Genomic DNA, 21,718 nt, shown 5'->3' on the forward strand with positions numbered 1-21,718 from the left:
CAAACATTTTGCTCTTCTTAAATTGTTAAAATTTCCTCATATGATGATTGTCCAGTTTCAGTGATGGTAACAGAGGGAGAATTAGGACCCTTACGAGACTAGCATTTGATGCAGGTTTCTTCTCTGAAAACCTACTGAGGAAAATTGATGCCAGCACATTACCTGTTTTGAAATCTCAGTGACGGATATTGCGAAAAGATCATGCCAGAAGGATCAGACTAGGAGAAAAGAGTTACACATAGGCCAAATGTATGGTTATCGTCAACATTAAATTACTTGTTTCTGGCAGAAATGCTAATCTTTTTTTGAATTTCCCGTAACTTCCTTTTTCTGCTGAACCACTGCAAATAAAAAGTTGAAATTTACTACAGACTTTGTGCATACTATAACTCAAATTCCTGTGGCACAAAATTTACCAAAGTGCGTTCCTATCAAATTTATTTAAATTTATGTGAAATAAAAATTGTTACATATTATTCACATGAATTTAGAATATTGTAGTGAGAGTTCTAAGACTGATATGAAGAAGGTAGTGACAGAATTGGTAACCTATTTACTAAGAATAACGTAACACATTTTGAAAGTGATAAGTAAAGTAACCTTTAAGAAAATGTTCCTCATGTGAGAGCTAGTGTCCTAAAATAATTTAGAAACGTCCTCATCAAATTATGTGATGAACAATGTTGAAATAGAAATCCTGATTTTAGCCAATAACATAATGATAACATGTGCAAAATTTGGTTTAATTATAACTCAAACAGTAAAAGTTACGTTGCGTTATATACAGGGTGAGTCAGTAACTATTGCCACCAAGAATAACTCCGAAAGTATGATAGGAGCTGAAACGTTTGTGGAACAAAAGTTTCGTGGAATAACGGGGCCCATAATATGATGTTCGTTTTTTGTTGCTAGGTGGGGTCGCTTCTGTAATACACTCCTGGAAATGGAAAAAAGAACACATTGACACCGGTGTGTCAGACCCACCATACTTGCTCCGGACACTGCGAGAGGGCTGTACAAGCAATGATCACACGCACGGCACAGCGGACACACCAGGAACCGCGGTGTTGGCCGTCGAATGGCGCTAGCTGCACAGCATTTGTGCACCGCCGCCGTCAGTGTCAGCCAGTTTGCCGTGGCATACGGAGCTCCATCGCAGTCTTTAACACTGGTAGCATGCCGCGACAGCGTGGACGTGAACCGTATGTACAGTTGACGGACTTTGAGCGAGGGCGTATAGTGGGCATGCGGGAGGCCGGGTGGACGTACCGCCGAATTGCTCAACACGTGGGGCGTGAGGTCTCCACAGTACATCGATGTTGTCGCCAGTGGTCGGCGGAAGGTGCACGTGCCCGTCGACCTGGGACCGGACCGCAGCGACGCACGGATGCACGCCAAGACCGTAGGATCCTACGCAGTGCCGTAGGGGACCGCACCGCCACTTCCCTGCAAATTAGGGACACTGTTGCTCCTGGGGTATCGGCGAAGACCATTCGCAACCGTCTCCATGAAGCTGGGCTACGGTCCCGCACACCGTTAGGCCGTCTTGCGCTCACGCCCCAACATCGTGCAGCCCGCCTCCAGTGGTGTCGCGACAGGCGTGAATGGAGGGACGAATGGAGACGTGTCGTCTTCAGCGATGAGAGTCGCTTCTGCCTTGGTGCCAATGATGGTCGTATGCGTGTTTGGCGCCGTGCAGGTGAGCGCCACAATCAGGACTGCATACGACCGAGGCACACAGGGCCAACACCCGGCATCATGGTGTGGGGAGCGATCTCCTACACCGGCCGTACACCACTGGTGATCGTCGAGGGGACACTGAATAGTGCACGGTACATCCAAACCGTCATCGAACCCATCGTTCTACCATTCCTAGACCGGCAAGGGAACTTGCTGTTCCAACAGGACAATGCACGTCCGCATGTATCCCGTGCCACCCAACGTGCTCTAGAAGGTGTAAGTCAACTACCCTGGCCAGCAAGATCTCCGGATCTGTCCCCCATTGAGCATGTTTGGGACTGGATGAAGCGTCGTCTCACGCGGTCTGCACGTCCAGCACGAACGCTGGTCCAACTGAGGCGCCAGGTGGAAATGGCATGGCAAGCCGTTCCACAGGACTACATCCAGCATCTCTACGATCGTCTCCATGGGAGAATAGCAGCCTGCATTGCTGCGAAAGGTGGATATACACTGTACTAGTGCCGACATTGTGCATGCTCTGTTGCCTGTGTCTATGTGCCTGTGGTTCTGTCAGTGTGATCATGTGATGTATCTGACCCCAGGAATGTGTCAATAAAGTTTCCCCTTCCTGGGACAATGAATTCACGGTGTTCTTATTTCAATTTCCAGGAGTGTATGAAGGTCAACTTTTTTTTTATGCTATAGTGTCTGATAGCGGCTATCGACACAAATCCAGTGATGTGTAACAGTAAGGTCTTTGAATGTCAACGAAGGTCACAAAGATGGGATGAACGTCCATTTATAGAATCTGTTAGAAGTGATGACCGTTGGTATCAGTGCAGTACTCCAATCTTCTTATCATGGATTGAGTGGTATTCCTTATCACATCGGCACTTATCGAAACACATACTCAGACAATCCTCTCTAGCATATCTTCAGGTGTAGCTCGAACGTCTTTATAAACAATGCCTTTTACGAATCCCCACAAGAAACAATCCAAGTCTGGCGGACGAATCTGCCACGGCACATCTCCTCCGCGTCCAATACTACGATTTGGGAATTCTGTCTGCAACTCATTTCCGGCCATCAGCGAAAAATGTGCCGGGCACCCATTGTGTTCATACCACATTCTGTTCCTTGTTCTAAAGGTATTTCTTCCAATAACAGAACTAATGTTTCTTGCAGGAATGTGGTGTACTTCCTACCATTAAGATTGCCTTCGATGAAACAGGGGCCTATAATTCTGTCCTCCAAAATCCCACACCATACATTCACCGACCACGGTTTTTGGTATGCAACTTGCCGCAGCCAACATGGATTTTCGGTTGCCCAATAATGCATGTTATGCCAATTAACATTTCCATGGTTCGCGAATGTAAATAAAATCAGATTCAGAGGGATGACACATTTATTAATCTGAAGTTGAGTCCATCGGCAGAATTCAATGCGACGCATACAATCCGTACCAGTTAATTCTTGGTGGAAACTAATATGGTAAGGATGATATTTATGGCGATGCAGAACACGAACAACGCTATTCTGGCTCATGCCAGATTCCACTGCGATTTGAAGCGAACATATCCTTTACCGGATATGTTTCCGATGCGTTAAAGATCCAGTTGCTCTCAATTTATCATAGGTATATTTAAATGTACATTTTGTAGGGTGAGTACGTTGAGGATATCTTTCAGCGTATAAGTCTCTAGCTCTCACTGAATTTCGTTGGCATTCTCCGTAAGTGAGATGCATATCGACTTGTTCTTCGAAGGAATACATCACTCAAATTCGCTTGATTCGACGATACTAGCCTTACCGTTCCCATTAGTGTTGTAACGCGAAACCGTCGAATGGTGTTTACATTTCAATGGCATGTTGGATGGATACGCGGTATTCGGAGAATATTTACTATTTGCACGATATGCGAGAGAGAATTGTCAGAGCATTTGCTTCGATAAGTGCCGAAATGATAAGGAATAACGCTCAATCCATGATAAGACGATTGCAGCACTGCATTGATACCATCACTTCGAACACCCTCTGTAAATGGACGTTCATGCCACCTTTTTGACCTTCGTTGACCTTCAAATACCTTACTGTTACACATCATTGGATTTTTCTCGATAGCCGCTATCAGAAAATAAGTACCAAACTATAGCATCCCATAAAAAAAAAGGTTGACCTTCATATCTCTGAAGCGACGCCACCTAGCAACAGAAATCCAGCATCATATTGTGGCCCTCGCAGTAGCATGCAAAATTTGTCCATCAAACTTTTAAGCTACTATCATACTTTCGGAGTTATTCTTGGTGGCAATAGTTAGTCACTCACCCTGTATATCCGCGTATTTTCTCATGGGGGCCCTTCCCCCTTAACCGTAATATGACAGTAATGTTGTTATTAGCCACAAACATTTCTTGGTTCAATCCTGTTAATAGAATATTGAGCTACATTCAATTAGTATTGATTGTCTACTTTTTAAAAGAGAATATATGCACTTTGTAAATGGTTCTTCGTTAGCTTCAATTACATCGCTGACATGTATGTAGCAAAACCCAATCTATGATTAATTTCCTAGCCTAGGAACTGTTTTAGTATCGTTACAGAATATTCACAATAACATCTAAATGATACTTACTATTTCAGTTTTTTATTACTGACAGTTATTTATCCAGAATCGCTTAATACCATCGGGGTTCTTCTGTCAGTCTTAGTACAACTGTGAGGAATGATCAACTTTAATTAACGAAGCAGTTATAAAACAAATCCAGTCTTTCTGTAAATCGTTTAATTCCTTACAGTGAAGATTAATGCACTACGTTTAGATGTGAGAAATCTTCCGCAAGACGAAAACCGAAATTCGGATACCGTTTTTCACTGACGTGTTTAGATATTGAATTGTAAAGCCGATTCGCTAGCCCAGCTGAAAAACAGCTGTTACAGTTTATGATTTAGTCAGCACACTCGCTATTTGTCTTTAACCAGACGAGGTGTAAACAGCGTGAGTCTAATATTTCTACTTACCCTTCACTGTACGAAAGGCAACTCCGTCCATATTAGCCGAAAATTTTTAAGAACAAGACGAAACCTGACAGTCCAAGGACGATTAAAGACCAGTTGCATTTACATGGGAGAGAAAATCGATTGCGGAATTGGAAAGCCGGTAACCAGAAACAGATTTCCAGAATCGATTTTCAGGTGTTTACATGACCACGCAAAAGCGGTATTGGGAAACTGGTTTATGAAATCCGGTTCTGGAAACCTTATGTAAGCGAGATGATTCATTTATGCTTTTTTCTTTTCTTTTTAATGTGGTGTTTTAGCTTAGTCATTTCTCTTTTTTCTTGTCCTTTCCTATTCAATATATGTGGCATGAAATGTCAACTACTAAATTTTATCTATCTACGTCATTTATCACTAATAATTAGAGCACAGAACGTCTTTTTCTCGATATGATTTCCTTAAATTACGAGCAGTGAATTCTTTCTTTATTTTCTCCTTTGTTTTAGTTTTCTTTGTTTATCAGTCAGATGTCAAAACACTTCAGTGAAAAATTACTTTTCACACACAAGTTGTGGTTATTTTACGTTAATATTGCACAAAGACCGTATCTTCCACAGTAGATGTCTAGCGCCAGCGACATTCTATACTCTAGTTAAAACGGAAAACATCACAGAAAAACTCAAGAGTGGCACACATCTTTAGTCCCTGAACTTAACTGTAAAAAGTCTCAATTCTATTCAGTGCTCCCTCGCCACAATTATTTAAAACCGTAAGGGTAGCTCTATGCATAGACTGCGATAATGGTTACGTCATTAATAACCCCGTAGTTCAGCTTGGTTGGATCTGGACAGTTTTCTCGAGTAACACTTGCAGCAAGACGACGACACTACGCGTTCCAGAATGACGACTAGTGCCTGGTAAAACAAATTCTTGACACCGAGACCATATGTCGCTCGATGCGAGCTTCTACTACTTCTACCAATAACCGTAAAGGTTCGACTCCATTACCATTGATCGTGACCGGGCCGAATATCTCACGAAACAAACGTCAAACGAAAAAACTACAAACAACGAAACTACTCTATCTTGAAGCGGGTAACCAGATGACGCTAAGGTTGGCTCCCTAGATGGCGCTTTTTTTTTAATAGAAACCCCCATTTTATTATTACATATTCGTGTGGTACGTAAAGAAATATCAATGTTTTAGTTGGACCACGTTTTTCGCTTTGTGATGGATTGCGCTGTAATAGTCACAAACATATGGCTCACTAATTTAGACCAACAGTTGGTAACAGGTAGGTTTTTAAAACTAAAATACAGAACGTAGGTACGTTTGAACATTTTATTTCGTTGTTCCAATGTGATACATGTACCTTTGTGAACTTATTTCTGAGAACGCATGCTGTTACAGTGTGATTACCTGTAAATACACATTAATACACGTTGTCGGTGGATCACGATAGCAAATATCGTTCAACTTTGCCCACAGAAAGAAATCCGCGGACGTCAGATCCGGTGAACGTGCGGGCCATGGTATGGTGCTTTGACGACCAATCGCCATGCCATGAAATATGCTATTCAATACCGCTCCAAACGCACGCGAGCTATGTGCCGGACATCCATCATGTTGGAAGTACATCGCCATTCTGTCGTGCAGTAAAACATCTTGTAGTAACATCGGTAGAACATTATGTAGGAAATCAGCATACATCGCACCATTTAGATTGCCATCGATGAAATGGGGGCCAATTATCCTTCCTCCCATAATGCCGCACCATACATTAACCCGCCAAGGTCGCTGATGTTCCACTTGTCGCACCCATCGTGGTTTTTCCGTTGCCCAATAGTGCATATTATGGCGGTTTACGTTACCGCTGTTGGTGAATGACGCTTCATCGCTAAATAGAACGCGTGCAGAAAATCTGTCATCGTCCCGTAATTTCTCTTGTGCCCAGTGGCAGAACTGTACACGACGTTCAAAGTCGTCGCCATGCAATTCCTGGTGCATACAAATATGGTACGGGTACAATCGATGTTGATGTAGCATTCTCAACAGCGACGTTTTTGAGATTCCCGATTCTCGCTCAATTTGCCTGCTACTGATGTGCGGATTAGCCGCGACAGCAGCTAAAACACCTACTTGGGTATCATCATTTGTTGCAGGTCGTGGTTGACGTTTCACATGTGGCTGAACACTTCCTATTTCCCTAAATAATTCAACTATCCGACGAACGGTCCGGACACTTGGATGATGTCGTCCAGGATACCGAGCAGCATACATAGCACACGCCCGTTGGGCATTTTGATCACAATAGCCATACATCAACACGATATCGACCTTTTCCGCAATTGGTAAACGGTCCATGTTAACACGGGTAATGTATCACGAAGCAAATACCGTCCGCACTGGCGGAATGTTACGTGATAACACATACTTATACGTTTGTGACTATTACAGCGCTATCTACCACAAAGCGAAAAAAGTGGTCCAACTAAAACATTCATACTTCTTCACGCACTACACGAATATATAATAAAAAATGGTGGTTCCTATTTAAAAAAACGCAGTTGATATCCGTTTGACCTATGGCAGTGCAATCTAGCGGGCCAACCATAGCGCCATCTGGTTTCCCCCTTCAGCTAGACGAGTCTCGTTCTTTGTAGTTTTTTCGTTTGATGCTTATTTCGGAAGATATTTGGCCCGGTCACTATCAGTGTACCACCCTATACATGTAATCCACAAAATCTAGTGCATTCAAGTACCTTAGAGAGTGCCTACTATCACCTCAATCAATTACGGAACTCAGTTTCCCTTGATCGCCATTAGCCGTGAAATGGAGAACCGTTCCGTTTTAACCATTTCACACGTCAATCTTGGACAGAATACATATTTTCATACACGTCCAACAACCTGCTAGCAAAATTATTTAAGTCCGGTTTTCATTCAACAGCCACAAGAACCCCGTATTAAATGTTCATCAGCGAATTCCGGAATGTACACTATCGAAACACAGCGGTAGTTACCTATCGTAATCGCAAGACTTATGAGCAATCACTCTCTGTGTAGGAGGCTTACCACACCGCTAGTTTATCCTCAACGCCCTTCCCGATCACCGACGTCATATTCAGCACCCAGCCTGACCAGGTGAGCTCAGTTCGCTCGAAACCTGTGATCCGACGTTAACTACCCAAAAACCCCATGTTAACCTTTCGCGACCATTAAAAGCGAACACGTGTACAGCCCCACTCATGCATTCGCCAACGGCCCGGCGTATTGCAGGAACTCGGCAAGGCATGGACTCAACAAGTCGGTGAAAGTCCCCTGAAGAAATACTGCGCTATCCCGCCTCTATAGGCGTCCATAATTGCGAAAGTGTTGCCGGTGCAGGATTTTGTGCACGAAATGAGCTCTCGATTATGCCCCACAGATGTTGGATGGGATTCAAGATCGACAACGTGGGTGGACAAATCACCAAATCATTCGCTCGAATTGTACAGAATGTCCTTGAAACCAGTCGTGAATATTTGCGGCCTGGTGACATGTTTCGGGAAACAAAGTCCATAAATGTCTGCAAATGGTCTCCAAGTAGTCGAAAATAACCATTCCCAGTTAATGACCCAATCTACTCCACAGCCCACACCATTCTGGAGCCACCACCGACTTGCACTGTGTGAAACGTCACCTTTGAAAAATTATGAATGACTGTGCTGGTAAACTTCTACGTTATTTGATTTTCAAACAGCTGAGCAAAACTGAACGTACTCAGACATTTCTCTCTTTACTTATTCTGATTATCACTAAACTGACACACAGTATTTTTAGCGCAACGCCATCTGACTTTCAATAATCCCCACAAAAGAATGGCGCTGACTAACAATAACCTATAATTTTCATCAATCACTTACCTCACAAAAATCTTCGTTTAACTACAGCAATACAGCGAACGCCAATACAAATAAAAGATTTTGATAGAGAACAACAATGTATTTACCTTAATAATGTTCAAAACTCATTATATATATATATATATATATATATATATATATATATATATAATGAGTTTTGAACATTATATATATATATATATATATATATATATATATATGACACCGATATTTACAAATTTCCTTTTTCTGGCGGACACACGGCCAGATCCTCCGCTTATACACTTGTTGTTGTTGTTGTTGTCGTCTTCAGTCCTGAGACTGGTTTGATGCAGCTCTCCATGTTACTCTACTCTGTGCAAGCTTCTTCATCTCCCAGTACCTACTGCAACCTACATCCTTCTGTATCTGTTTAGTGGAGTCATCTCTTGGTCTCCCTCTACGATTTCTACCCTCCACGCTGCCCTCTAATGCTAAATTTGTGATCCCTTGATGCCTCAAAACATGTTCTACCAACCGGTCCCTTCTTCTTGTCAAGTTGTGCCACAAACTCCTCTTCTCCCCAATTCTATTCAATACCTCCTCATTAGTTATGTGATCTACCCATCTAATCTTCAGCATTCTTCTGTAGCCCTACATTTCGAAAGCTTCTATTCTCTTCTTGTCCAAACTATTTATCGTCCATATTTCACTTCCATACACGGCTACACTCCATACAAATACTTTCAGAAACGACTTCCTGACACTTAAATCTACACTCGATGTTAACAAATTTCTCTTCTTCAGAAACGCTTTCCTTGTCATAGCCAGTCTACATTTTCTATCCTCTCTACTTCCACCATCGTCAGTTATTTTGCTTCCCAAACAGCAAACCTCCTTTACTACTTTAAGCGTCTCATTTCCTAATATAATTCCCTCAGCATCACCCGACTTAATTCGACTACATTCCATTATCCTCGTTTTGCTTTTGTTGATGTTCATCTTATATCCTCCTTTCAAGACACTGGCCATTCCGTTCAACTGCTCTTCCAAGTCCTTTGCTGTCTCTGACAGAATTACGATCTCATCGGCGAACCTCAAAGTTTTTATTTCTTCTCCGTGGACTTTAATACCCACTCCGAAATTTTCTTTCGTTTCCTTTACTGCTTCCTCAATATACAGATTGAATAACATCGGGGACAGGCTACAACCCTGTCTCACTCCCTTCTCAACCGCTGCTTCCCTTTCATGCCCCTCGACTCCTATAACTGCCATCTGGTTGCTGTACAAATTCTAAATAGCCTTCGCTCCCTGTATTTTACCCCTGCCACCTTCAGAATTTGAAAGAGAGTATTCCAGTCAAAAGCTTCCTCTAAGTCTACAAATGCTAGAAATGTAGGTTTGCTTATACACTACTAGCCATTACAATTGCTACACCACGAAGATGACGTGCTACAGACGCGAAATTTAACCGACAGGAAGACGATGCTGTGATATGCAAATGATTAGCTTTTCAGAGCATTCACACAACCCTGGCGCCGGTGGCGACACCTACAACGTGCTCACATGAGGAAAGATTCCAACCGATTTCTCATACACAAAAAGCAGTTGATCGGCGTTGCCTGGTGAAACGTTGTTGTGATGCCTCGTGAGGGAGGAGAAATGCGTACCATCACGTTTCCAACTTTGATAAAGGTCGGGTTGTAGCCTATAGCGATTGCGGTATATCGTATCGCGACATTGCTGCTCGCGTTGGTCGAGATCCAATGACTGTTAGCAGAATATGGAATCGGTGGGTTCAGGAGGGTAATACGGAACGCCGTGCTGGATCCCAACGGCCTCGTATCAATAGCAGGCGAGATGACAGGCATCTTATCCGCATGGCTGTAACGGATCGTGCAGCGACGTCTCGATCACCGATTCAACAGATGGGGACGTTTGCAAGACGACAACCGTCTGCACGAACAGTTCGACGACGTTTGCAGCAGCACGGACTATCAGCTCGGAGACCGTGGCTGCGGTTACCCTTGACGCTGCATCACACACAGGAGCGTCTGCGATGGTGTGCCGGCCGAAGTGGCCGTGCGGTTAAAGACGCTGCAGTATGGAACCGCAGGACCGCTACGGTCGCAGGTTCGAATCCTGCCTCGGGCATGGATGTTTGTGATGTCCTTAGGTTGGTTAGGTTTAACTAGTTCTAAGTTCTAGGGGACTAATGACCTCAGCAGTTGAGTCCCATAGTGCTCAGAGCCATTTGAACCATTTTTTTTTTTTTTTTGCGATGGTGTACTCAACGAGGAACCTGGGTGCACGAATGGCAAAACGTCATTTTTTCGCATGAATCCAGGTTCTGTTTACAGCATCACGATGGTCGCATTCGTGTTTGGTGACATCGCGGTGAACGCACATTGGAAGCGTGTATTCGTCATCGCGATATTGGCGTATGACACGGCGTGATGGTATGGGGTGCCATTGGTTACACGTCTGGGTCACCTCTTGTTCGCATTGACGGCACTTTGAACCGTGGACGTTATATTTCCAATGTGTTACGACCCGTGGCTCTACCCTTCATTCAATCCCTGCGAAATCCTGCATTTCAGCAGGATAATGCACGACCGCATGTTGCAGGTCAATGTACGGTCCTTTCTGGATACAGAAAATGTTCGACTACTGCCCTGGCCAGCACATTCTCCAGATCTCTCACCAATTGAAAACGTCTGGTCAATGGTGGCCGAGCAACTGGCTCGTCACAATACGCCAGTCACTACTCTTGATGAATTGTGGTATCGTGTTGAAGCTGCATGGGCAGCTGTACCTGTACACGCCATCCAAGCTCTGTTTGACTCAATGCCCAGGCGTATCAAGGTAGTTATTACGGCCAGAGGTAGTTGTTCCGTGTACTGATTTCTCAGGATCTATGCTCCAAATTGCGTGAAAATGTAATCACATGTCAGTTCTAGTATAATATATATGTCCAATGAATACCCGTTTATCATCTGTATTTCTTCTTGGTGTAGGTATTTTAATGGCCAGCAGTGTAGTAACCTCTCAAAACTCTGGCATCTCTCTCTCCACATCTACCAGTGTGGGCGGTTCACCTCCAACTGCCCAACGCTATGCGCTATTCACATCAACAGCCCAACACTACACAAGCGAATATTTCAACAATGCCAACCAGCCACAGACTGCACACAGCGCAGTCAGTGATTTTCATACAGAGCTCTACGTGGCGTTATCAACACAAAAACCTAAACAGCCTACTTACAAGTGCTTTGTTGACAACTTTGTTCTATTTCCTCGTTGCTGCACCGTCGAACCTTACGATAAGCTCTTATCAACTGAAATCGCGATTCACCTGACCAGGCCACGCTTTTGTAGTCGTCTAGTTCCAAACGATACGAACCCAGGAGAGGCGCTGTCGTGCTGTTAGCACAGGCAGTCGCGTCGGTCGTCTGCTGCCACAGCCCATTAACGCCGAATTCGGCCACACTATCCTCAAGCCGTCGGCACACGGACCGTGCTGTCCAACGTCAACGTTGAGCGTGCCAAGTTCAACGTGCTGCTGAACGCTCAGGAACGATGCGACTTGTGCACACGGTACGTGGGGCCCGATGTGGTATACGCGATCGCAACGCACTCCAGCGGCAGCTGAGGGATATTTCTAGTTCGTAAATCACACTGTTTACTCAAGGGGGGCGCGTAAAATTCCCACGTTCCCTCTATTAGAACGCACATTTCGTCCATCCTCCACGAAAAGGAAAGTACCGTGTCCAGTCAATAAGGACACAGACAAAAGTTCCATCAAAAACTGTGCGGTAGAAATTTTGAATACTTCTACGCGTAAGATAAACATTATTTCGTCATTCCCGCATTTTAGTAAAACCCCAAGGTCAGTCTTACTTGATCACTGTTCCTACCCAGTAGAAGAATCTTTGCAACATGCGAATTACGAAGCGTAAAAGAAGAAGGAGCAAAATATCTTTACACAAGCTGTCCTGTAGACTAACCCACTCGAACAAAGTCACCTCTCACAAAAAGGTGAACTTATATTTACATAACATCAACTATTACAGTATATACTTATATTAAACTAATAATAAAGTATCAGAATCTAATAAAAACGCGAATGTTAGGAAAAAAAATTGGAAGTGTTACGACGCGAACCACCGCCCCAACAAACAACTTACAACAGAACAGTTACGCTACTCATTACGCTAACCCAACACAATGCCCGTTGCATCTAATCATATTTGTTACCCCTTTCTGTAAAGCTTAATCTTAGATATGTTACTAAATGAAATTTAATTGTAACAAATTGTACCAAGAACAATGCGTTTTGGGTGGATTTTCAGTGTCTTGCTGCCTTCAAATACCCTACTCTCATAATACGCAAGTCACAATAATTCTTTTACAACGAATATGTTTCTCATTATTTTATTGGAACGAATCACAATTAACACCTGGTTTTGGAAAGTGATTCTCAATTTGCTGGTGCTCAGAAATGGCATATATACATATAGGCTTGAAATGAATGCCAATATGGCGCCTCACAACTCTGTACTGAAGGGAGACGGCGTGCGTGTGACGAAGGTGGCGTTCTGCCATCTCATTGGTCAAAGCTCAGACGCACGCTCAGAATATCTGACATGCCAGATATTGCTCTGCACGTTCGGAAATACTCCAGAACGTGTTGTTCCACGCTATGACGTCAGAAACTCGGCACGCTCAACGCTCAACGTTCGGATGCTCGGTCCGTGTGCCGACGGCTTACCGGATACGTTCGCCGTACGTCCCACATTGATTTCTGCGGTTATTTAAAGCAGTGTTGCTTGTCTGTTAGCACTGACAACTCTTCGCAAACGCCGCTGCTCTCGGTCGTTGAGTGAAGCCCGACGGCCACTGCGTTGTCTGTGGTGAGACGTAATGAATGAAACTTGTTGTTTTCGGCACACTCTTGACACTGTGGGTCTCGGAATATTATATTCGTTAACGATTTCCGAAAGTGCAAAGTCCCATGCGTGTAGCCCCAACTATCATTGCGCGTTCAAAGCCTGTTAATTCCCCTTGCACGGCCACAATCACGTGGGAAACCTCTTCACATGAATCACCTGAGAACAAATGATGGCTCCGCCAATGCACTCCTCTTTTATATATTCTGTACGCGATACTATCGCTATCTGTATATGTGCCTATCGCTACACCTCAGTGTGTGAAACTGCTCTATACAACATTACAAACGACCACATATAAGCATACACAAAAATCACAATATTATTGCTAGATTTCTTTTATTCGACTTCATACAGCCAGTTGCTGAGGCGATACAAAAATCGTGATGCAAAGTACCGCCACATTTTCTGGAGCCATGAGGAAGAAGGAAGATTAAGCTTAACGTCCCGTCGACTTTGAGGTCATATGGACGGCGCACAAATTCAGATGGCGTCAAGGATGGGGAAGCAAGTCTGGCCGTGTCATTTGAAAGAAACTATCCGTGTATTTGCCTGGAGCGATTTTAGGAGCTAACGGAAAACCTAAATCAGGAAGGCTGGACGCGGCTTTGAACCGCTGGACGCGGGTTTGAGCCGTCGTCCTTCCGAATGCGAGTCCAGTGTGCTAAACAATGCGCCACCTCGCTCGGTTTCTCGACCCATCATAAACCCTAGAATTTTTGTACCTTCCTTTTTTTGTCTGGATCTTTGTCACATAAAATACAATATTTTTTTGTCGGTCTGCAGTCTATTTAAGTGGCCATCGCCGGCCGCTGTGAGCGTGCGGTTCTAGGCGCTTCAGTCCGGAACCGCGCTGCTGCTACGGTCGCAGGTTCGAATCCTGCCTCGTGCATCGATGTGTGTGATGTCCTTGGGTTAGTTAGGTTTAAGTAGTTCTAAGTCTAGGGGACTCATGAGCTCAGATGTTAAGTCCCATAGTGCTTAGAGCCATCTGAACCATTTTTGAGTCGCCATAAAATGTAATCTTCCCCTTTCTCATTGTAGGCCTCTGTGTATTATATCCCCAGTTTTTTCACACACCTCCTTTTGCATCTCAACTTTCAAATCCCATTTTCATACTTTGGTTCCAAAATGTTTCGAATTCTTCTTCTTTATTTTTTTTTTAATTGTCTGAATCTTGGTCTCTGCTAATAGCGAATCATTGTGAGTCATAAAGACACCCGGTTTTAATCATCACATTGTAAATTTAATACATAACTGTGCGGTATCTTACCAGTTGGAAGTAAGTATGCCCGTGCAACTTCCCGCACCTTAACAAAATGGTTCAAATGGCTCTGAGCACTATGGGACTCAACTGCTGTGGTCATCAGTCCCCTAGAACTTAGAACTACTTAAACCTAACTAACCTAAGGACATCACACACACCCATGCCCGAGGCAGGATTCGAACCTGCGACCGTAGCAGCAGCGCGGCTCCGGATTGGAGCGCCTAGAACCGCACGGCCACCGAGGCCGGCGCACCTTAACAAGTGGTTCACCAAAACGATCTCGCTCGACAGTGGTCCTGGGTGCATTATGTGTTCCCATCTGCTGCCATATGAGCGCACGTCCAGGATTGAAGAGCATTACCGCTTTGGTGGTCCAGGTACTATGGTATCGGGATGCATTGTATTGCATGGATGTACGGACCTCCAAATAATTGAACGCGCAACACTCACACGTCAACGTTAGTGCCACACAGTATTCCTTCCACATACGCTTCTTTTCAAGGCTGCGTTCGACCCTGACACCATTTTTAGAGTTCCTTCCGTCGGGCGTTATAAACGGAACCCTTGTAGGATCGCTTTCTTGTCTGTCGCTATGACTGTCCGTCCGATTTTTTTTTCTTTATTGTTATTTTAAACACCTTACACAAAGGCAGGCTGGCAGCAGCACAATACGCCGCTCTTCAGCCGTCCGTCCGACTGTTGGAAAGTCTTTTTCTAAGAAACGGTTGGACGTATCAAGTTGAAATTTACGTCACATATTAAGGTGTACGCTCCCTCGGCGATGTAAAAGAAGCTTCTAAGTCCATGCAATAAACAGATACATCCATTTATGTTCTATAGGGTGGTCCATTGATCGTGACCTGGCCAAATATCTCACGAAATAAGCGTAAAACGAAAAAACTACAAAGAACGAAACTCGTCTACCTTTACGGGGGAAACCAGATGGCGCCATGGTTGGACCGCTAGATGACGCTGCCATAGGTCAAAGGGATATCAACTGCGTTTTTTTTTTTAAATAGTAACCCCCATTTTTATTGCATATTCGTGTAGTACGTAAAGAAATGTGAGTTAGTTGGACCACTTTTTTCGCTTTGTGAAAGATGCCGGTGTAATAGTCACAAACATATGGCTCACAATTTTAGACAAAGAGTTAGTAACAGGTGGGTTTTTTAAATTAAAATACAGAACGTAGGTACGTTTGAACATTTTATTTCGGTTGTTCCAATGTGATACATGTACCTTTGTGAATTTATCATTTCTGAGAACGGATACTGTTACAGCGTGATTACCTGTAAATACCACATTAATGCAATAAATGCTCAAATTCATGTCCGTCAACCTCAGTGCATTTGGAAATACGTGTAACGACATTCCTCTCAACAGCGAGTAGTTCGCCTTCCGTAATGTTCGTACATGCATTGACAATGCGCGGACGCATGTTGTCAGGCGTTGTCGGTGGATCACGACGGCAAATACCCTTCGACTTTCCCCACAGAAAGAAATCCGGGGACGTCAGATCCGGTGAACGTGCGGGCCATGGTATGGTGCTTCGACGACCAATACCCATGCCATGAAATATGCTATTCAATACCGCTACAACCGCACGCGAGCTATGTGCCAGGCAGCCATCATCTTGGAAGTACATGGTCATTCTGTCATGCAGTAAAACATCTTGTAGTAATATCGGTAGAACATTACGTAGGAAATGGGGGCCAATTATCCTTCCTCCCATAATGCCGCACCATACATTAACCCGCCGAGGTCGCTGATGTTCCACTTGTCGCAGCCAGCGTGGATTTTTCGTTGCCCAATAGTGCATATTATGCCGGTTTACGTTACCGCTGTTGGTGAAAGACGCTTCATCGCTAAATAGAACGCGTGCAAAAAATCTGTCATCGTCCCGTAATTTCTCTTGTGCCCAGTGGCAGAACTGTACACGACGTTCAAAGTCGTCGCCATGCAATTCCTGGTTCATAGAAATATGGTACGGGTGCAATCGATGTTGATGTAACATTCTCAACACCGACGTTTTTGAGATTCCCGATTCTCGCTCAATTTGTCTGCTACTGATGTGCGGATTAGCCGCGACAGCAGCTAAAACACCTACTTGGGCATCATCATTTGTTGCAGGTCGTGGTTGACGTTTCACATGTGGCTGAACACTTGCTGTTTCCTTAAATAACGTATCTATCCGGCGAACGGTCCGGACACCTGGATGATGTCGTCCAGGATATCGAGCAGCATACATAGCATACGCCCGTTGGGCATTTTGATCACAATAGCCATACATCAACACGATATCGACCTTTTCCGCAATTGGTAAACGGTCCATTTTAACACGGGTAATGCATCACGAAGCAAATACCGTCCGCACTGGCGGAATGTTACGTGATGCCACGTAATTATACGTTTGTGACTATTAGAGCGCCGTCTATCACAAAGCGAAAAAAGTGGTCCAACTAAAACATTCATATTTCTTTACGTACTATACGAATATGTAATAGAAAATGGGGGATCCTATTTAAAAAACGGCAGTTGATATCCTCTTGACCCATGGCAGCGCCATCTAGCGGGGCAACCATAGCGCCATCTGCTTTCCCCCTTCAAGCTAGACGAGTTTCGTTCTTTGTAGTTTTGTCGTGTGATCCTTATTTCGGAAGATATTTGGCCCGGTCACTATCAATGGACCACCCTGTATATTTTGATACTCGCAAATTCACTCATGAAAACCTATTGGGTACTGCCCGTTGACCTAGAATAACGGAATTTGGCAGGAAACAAGGCTACACAGCACAAGTTAAGAAAAAATTCCGAAAAGTGTTAATTTGTGATTATATCACACGAGAAAAAGCACTTTCTCATTTTTTATTCGTCTCTCCGTTAAGACCCCTTTTCCTGAGGAACGTGTAGGCGTATCAAATTAATGTCACTTATTAAGGTCTAAGATCCTAAGGCGGTGTGAAACATCCAACCTTCCAAGTAAATGGCCGGCCGAAGTGGCCGTGCGGTTCTAGGCGCTACAGTCTGGAACCGAGCGACCGCTACGGTCGCAGGTTCGAATCCCGCCTCGGGCATGGATGTGTGTGATATCCTTAGGCTAGTTAGGTTTAATTAGTTCTACGTTCTATGCGACTGATGACCTCAGAAGTTAAGTCGCATAGTGCTCAGAGCCATTTCCAAGTCAATGCAATCAACAGGTACGGCCATTTATGCCTCATATTTTGATGCAAACTCACTCATAAAAGTTGGCAAGAAGCAAGGTTTCAGAGTGCAAGTAAGGGAAAAAAATCTAAAATTGTTAATTTGTAGTTATACGAATAAAACATATCTTTTTGCCATTGCATTCATCATCTTAATCTGCATAGACACTCCGTAAGTCACCGTACGGTGCGTGCCGGAGGGTACCTTGTACCACAACCAGTCATTTCATTTCCTGTTCCACTCGCAAATAAAGCGAGGGAAAAACGTATGAGCCCTAATTTCTTGTATCTCAGCTTTGCGGTCATTATGCGAAATGTGTGTTGGCGGCAGTGGAATCGTTGTGCAGTCAGCTTCAGTTGCCGGTTCTCTAAATTTTCTCAGTGTTGTTCCTCGAAAAGAACGTCGCCTTCCCTCCATGGATCCCCATTTGAGTTCCCCAAGCACCTCCGTAATACTTGCGTGTTGTTGGAAGCTACTGGTACGAAATCTAGCGGTCCGCCTCTGAACTGCTTCGATGTCTTCCTTCAATCCAACCTGGTACGGATCGTAGACACTCTAGCAGGACTCAAGAATATGTCACGGCAGCGTCTTATATGCGGTCCCCTTTATAGGTGAATCACTCTCTTCTAAAAATTCCGCCAATAAACCGAATTAGACTATTCGCCTTCTAGACGCTGCAGTCTGGAACCGCGCGACAGCTACGGTCGCAGGTTCGAAACGTGCCTCGGGCATGGATGTGTGTGATGTCCTTAGGTTAATTAGATTTAAGGAGTGCTAAGTTCTAGGGGACTGATGACCTCAGAAGTTGAGTCCCATAGTGCTCAGAGCCTATTCGCCTTCCGTACCACTCTTCTCACATGCTCGATTCATTTCACATCGCTTTGCAACGTTACGCCCAGATATCATCTATCGAAAGCGTAATGGAAAAGCATTACTACATGCAAATATAGCCGGCCGGAGTGGCCGTGCAGTTCTAGGCGCTACAGTCTGGAACCGCGAGACCGCTGCGGTCGCAGGTTCGAATCCTGCCTCGGGCATGGATGTGTGTGGTGTCCTTAGGTTAGTTAGGTTTAAGTAGTTCTAAGTTCTAGGGGACTGATGACCTCAGAAGTTAAGTCCCATAGTGCTCAGAGCCATTTGAACCATTTGCAAACATAAAATGTGTGTTGTAGTGATGTTATAGAAAGTAAATTAAAATATTTTATTAAATGTTCTCTGTCTACAATATGGTCGGCCGCGGTGGCCGAGCGGATCTAGGCGCTTCAGTCCGGAACCGCGCGACCGAAACGGTCGCAGGTTCAAATCCTGCCTCGGGCATGGATGTGTGTAATGTGCTTAGTTAGGTTTAAGTAGAACTACTAGGGGACTGCTGACCTCAGATGTTAAGTCCCACAGTGCTCAGAGCCATTTCAACCATTTCTGCAATAAGTAGATTAAAGGTCAGTTGCCACTCCCGGCACTAAGTGCCTATCCGCTGCAGATCTTCCTGCATTTCGCTACAATTTTGTAATGCTACAACTTCTCTGTATACTACAGCATCACTTGCACTTTATGTTGTGCTAAGGGACTACTAAAAGTGTGTAAAGTCCGAAGTACGAAAGTCGTGGCCTCTCCCCTTCGACAACCACGCATCCCTCGTATAGGCTGCGAGATCTCAGGGTCACGCAGACCTTGTTGAACTGTGGCGTTACGCGCCCTGTCGTGAACGCAAACTCCCGCGATAAACGGAACGCATCACTTTCGGGATGACCTTCGTATTCTTATGTGACGAATGACGATTAGCCTGCCGCGTTATTCATCGGAGCCATTACTTTTGAACGCTGATTATGTAAGAGACCTCAAACTGTACTAATTTCACCTACTTCAGTATTAGCGAAATTTGTCGAGATACGAGGACAGATTGACACGACACGAAAGTAATTACGGTTATCATTTGAAGCGATTAGTCAAGCTGTACAGGGCGGTTATAATTAAACTTCAGCTGCTCGAGCCGGTGTAGACGGAGAGCTACACTACTGCCCATTAAAATTGCTACACCAAGAAGAAATGCACATGATAAACGGGTATTGACTTCACAAATACATTATACTAGAACTGACATGTGATTACATTTTCACGCAATTTCGGTGCATAGATCCTGAGAAATCAGTACCCAGAACAACGACTTCTGGCTGTAATAACGGCCTTGATACGCCTGGGCATTGAGTCAAACAGACCTTGGATGGCGTGTACAGGTACAGCTGCCCGTGAAGCTTCAACACGATACCACAGTTATTGTGACGAGCCAGTTGCTCGGCCACCATTGACCATACGTTTTCAGTTGGCGAGAGATCTGGAGAATGTGCTGGCCAGGGCAGCAGTCGAACATTTTCTGTATCCAGAAAGGCCCGTACAAGACCTGCAACATGCAGTCGTGCATTATCCTGCTGAAATGTAGGGCTTCACAGGGATCGGATGAAGGGTAGAGCCACTGGTCGTAACACATCTGAAATGTATAACGTCCACTGTTCAAATTAGCCGTCAATGCGAACAAGAGGTGACCAAGAAGTGTAACCAATGGCACCCCATACCATCACGCCGGGTGATACGCCAGTATGGCGATGGCGAATAGACGCTTCTAATGCACGTTCACCGCGATGTCGCCAAACACGGATGCGACCATCATGATGCTGTAAAGAGAACCTGGATTCGTCCGAAAAAATGACGTTTTGCCATTCGTGCACCCAGGTTCGTCGTTGAGTACACAGGCGTTCCTGTCTGTGATGCAGCATCAAGAGTAACCGCAGCCACGGTCTCCGAGCTGATTGTCCCTGCTGCTGCAAACGTCGTCGAACTGTTCGTGCAGATGGGTCCCCATCTGTTGACTGAGGGATCGACACGTGGCTGCACAATTCGTTACAGCCATGCGGATAAGATGCCTGTCATCTCGACTGCTAGTGATACGCGAACGTTGGGATCCAGCACGGCGTTCCGTATTACCCTCCTGAACCCACAGATTCCATATTCTGCTAACAGTCATTGGATCTCGACCGACGCGAGCAGCAATGTCACGATACGATATACCGCAATCGCGATAGGCTACAATCCGACCTTTATCAGAGTCGGAAACGTGACGGTACGCATTTCTCCTCCTTACACGAGGCATCACAACAACGTTTCACCAGGCAACGCCGGTCACATGCTGTTTGTGTATGAGAAATCGGTTGGAAACTTTCCTCATGTGCTCACGTTGTAGGTGTCGCCACCGCCGCAAACCTTGTGTGTATGCTCTGAAAAGCTAATCATTTGCATATCACAGCATCTTCTTCCTGTCGGTTAAATTTCGCGTCTGTAGCAGGTGATCTTCGTGGTGTAGCAATTTTAATGGCCAGTAGTGTATTTAGCATATGAGTGGCCACCTGTGTAGGTGAGATCTTCAGACTTGTGCTACAGGATTTACGTTGTCAGTAATGATAGTGTCTTTACGTCCTGTTGGGAGACGGTAGAGTCTGAGCAGAATACCGTACCCGCTAGATGCGCAGACGGCATAGCACGCAGAAGTAGTGGTGGGGGTTATGGGAAGGCGCTGTAGGCGAAATGCCGTTTTAAACCGTAGCTTGCATTCACATTTTTTATAAATATTAAGTGGGCCTCTCCACGTTCACATTTGCATGGTGACCAATGAAAAAGATCTATCACCTCTGCTCTGGTTAGCATCTAAAACGAATAGTGACGAAAATGCAGCGATTTTTTTCACCTGGCTTGTTAACCATTCGTA

This window comes from Schistocerca nitens, chromosome 12 (genome assembly GCF_023898315.1).
Source record: "Schistocerca nitens isolate TAMUIC-IGC-003100 chromosome 12, iqSchNite1.1, whole genome shotgun sequence".
Taxonomy (NCBI): Eukaryota; Metazoa; Arthropoda; class Insecta; order Orthoptera; family Acrididae; genus Schistocerca; species Schistocerca nitens.